This window comes from Sapajus apella, unplaced genomic scaffold, assembly GCF_009761245.1.
Source record: "Sapajus apella isolate SASKATOON/1434 unplaced genomic scaffold, GSC_monkey_1.0 scaffold45, whole genome shotgun sequence".
NCBI classification, from domain to species: Eukaryota; Metazoa; Chordata; class Mammalia; order Primates; family Cebidae; genus Sapajus; species Sapajus apella.
Window position 1 is genome coordinate 20,176,144 of NW_022436985.1, and position 3,406 is coordinate 20,179,549.

Below are 3,406 nucleotides of genomic sequence, written 5' to 3' on the forward strand. Positions count from 1 at the left end.
ACACCTCTAGTTCATAAAAAAATGAACTAAGATAGCTTTTATTCCTTCTTACCTACTTGAGTCACTCTTCAACTTTTTTCTATCCTGGTAAAGTCATTCTTTTTAAAGAATTCATAAGCATCAGATCGTTGCAGCAACTATTGGTGTTTTTCAGAAGAAAATAAAGGCAAAAAGAAAGACATGTTGCTGCCTTTCCATCTTGTTTCTTTGCCACACTTTACACCTTGAAATCTTCTCCTATATGTTATAATAATGGCTAATGCTTACAGAGTATTTACTCTTAACCAGCGCCATGCTAAGTGCTTTACCTTTATTAACTCATTTGATCTCCACAACCAACTTACAGGGATGGCAATATTTTTATTCCTCTTTACAGATGAGGAAAGTTAAGCACAGAAAGGCTTAGGGAGCCACCCAAATTTATACAGCTGGTTAGTAGCAGAGCCAGGATTTGAACACAGGCAGACTGGTTCCAGAACCTAGGCTCTTAATGATTAAACTCTGCTTCTTCTTCATGATGGAGCCACAACTGATAGAGAATCCTTCATTTTAAAGATTTATCTGAAAGAATGGTTAGATGATTGCTGTTTATTATTATTTATTCCATAATGATCAAAATTTAGGCATCATAGCTTTCATGCCATCTACCTTACATCATCATTGAAATAAGGCAAAGTATAAACTACACTGGATATCTGCCAGTTTCACCAGCTCCACACTCCACCCTATTTCCTGCCCCCCAAAGCTGACTTACATGGGTTACATGACTGGGTTTCCTTCCTTTCTAGATTCCAGTTGGGTTGGGCCATGGGGAGCACCAGCAGAAGATTGAGAGAGAGGGGGGAGTTAGGTTAGGATGTTTATTCTAACAAGTATAATCATAGTTATCTATTGCTGCTCAACAAAGTATTCTTAATTTAGTGTTATAAAATAACCATTTTATTATGATCAATTCCTCACCCAACTTTTGTGAGACAGGAATTTAGACAGCATAGTGAGAATGGCTTGTCTTTACAATGTTTAGAATCTTATCTGTCACTCAAAATCTAAAGGTGGCTTTACATCTGGGAGCTGAAGTTATCTAAAGGCACATGCACTTGAACATCTATCAACTGATGCTAGTTATTTACTGTTTGAGATTCAGCTGAATGGTTAACCAAAACATCTATGGGTAGCCTCTCCATGTAGCCTCCTTACCTTGGTGAATTGGGTGAGTTTGGGCTTACTTATAGCATGGCAGCTGGGTTCCAATAGTGAGTATCCCCAAGAAAAAGGTGGATGCACATTGCATTTTTATGCCATACCCTATGAAGTTGCATATGTCACTTCCAACATGTACTATTAGCTCTGCTCAGATTGAAGGGGAGGAAACATAGTCCCCATCACTTCATGATAAGAATGTCAAAGTTGCATTTTAAGAGGAGCATGTGGGATGAGAATGATTTTGCAGTCATCTTTGGAAAATACAATGGGTCACAAGATTGAGATTTGAGGACTAAGTTTGCATATATAAGTATGGCTCAACTGGAAAGGATATGCCTATAAGGAAAGGGATACATTGAAGAATTTATATTAAAATGTCAAGAAAGAAATATGTCACAACTGAGGGCACCTCCAGGGCTTACAATATAAATGAATGAATGGTTGAATATTGAATGCAAAACAGAGATCCTAAAACACTCCAGTTCGTCCCCTAGTTTCTAAAAAAGAGATCTGAGTATTTTTAAGAAAGTATTAACTTGAGCACACGGTGTATGTGTGGAAGAAGTTCCTCCTTTTTTGTGGAAGAGGACATTGTGAGAACACTGTGGATTTGGGGACCTTTTTAGCCATGAAAGAAAATGCTTGGTGTTTCTCCTTTTGTAATTCCAGTAATCTTGCTGTAGCATGCAAAGCCGTTTTCAGGTGGGTAGAAGGCCGAATTTACTTCTTCTGGTGTAATGCCAGAAAGATAGTTACTGCTGTTTCCATAAAGATTTTCAGAGGGTCTCTGATAAATAGAAGGCCAAAACCAAGGTTCCACAAATGTGTATCGCTCAGTAGGGTTATGGAATTGTAGAAGCAAAGAGGAGGTCTTGAAACCTGTTTATGGTTCAACCCCAGCATTTTGCAGGTGTGGAAGCAGGAGATGAGAGATTAAGTGGCACACCTGAGGCCTGCACTGTCTGGCCTTCTGCCATGTATCACATGCTTAAAATTGATCCCAACCCAAACTCCCACTATTCTCAGAGGTGTATTTTAAAATTAAACTTTATTTTTAGATCATTGTAGATTTATATGCAACTGAAATAATACCCAGAAAGAGATCTGACAATTATTAAGAAAGTATTAAGAGATCCCATATGCATTTCACGGTTTCCCCCAATGACACATAAGTGGAATCACACAGTATGTAAGCTTTTTAAATTGTTTATTTCACTCAGTTTATTCCTCTAGAGATTTATCCAGGTTGTTGAGTATATCAATAATTTGCTCATTTTATTTCTGGGTATTTCATGTATGATATGCCATTGTGTAACCATTCATCTGTTAAAAAACTGGATTGTTTCCAGGTTTGTACTATGACAAATGAAGCTGTTATAAACACCCATGTGCAGGTTCTTGTGTGAACACAGTGTTGATGTGGGATGAATGCCCAGGAGTGCAATTGCCGGGTGATATGGTAGTTGCGTGTCTTTTGTTCTTAAGAAACTGCCAAACTGTTGCATGTTTGAAGGTGGCTTTATATCTGGGAGCTGGAGTTATCTAAAGGCATGTTCACTTGAATGCCATTCATTCAAGTGTCTATCATTTTTTCTTTTTTTTTCTGAGACAGTGTCTCACTCTGTCACCCAGGCTAGAGGGCAGTGGTGTGATCTTAGTTCACTGCAACCTCCACCTCTCAGGCTCAAGCAATCCTCCCACATCAGCCTCCCAAGTAGCTAGGATCACAGGTGCAAACCACCACACATAACTAATTTTTGTATTTTTCATAGAGATGGGATTTTGCCACGTTTCCCAGGCTAGTCTCAAACTTTTGAGCTCAAGCAATCCACTAGCCTCAGCCTCTTCAAATGCTGGGATGACATGCATGAGCCACTGTACCTGATTGCATGTTTAAGAAACTGCTAAACTGTTTTCCAGAGTGGCTATATCATTTACATCTTCACCAGCAATGTACGGGTGATCTAGTTTCTCAACATTCCTACCAGCACTTGGTGTTATCACTATTTTTTAATTTTAGCTATTCTAATTGGTGTACAATGCTACCTTTTGTGGTTTTAATTTGAACTTTCTGGATAATTAATGGTGTTAAGCATCTTTTCATGTGCTTATTTGCCATCTGCAGATCTTCTTTGGTGAAATGTCTCAGTGATATATTTTTACATGTTTAATATGAGCAATGTCAATCTCCCCACTCTCTCAC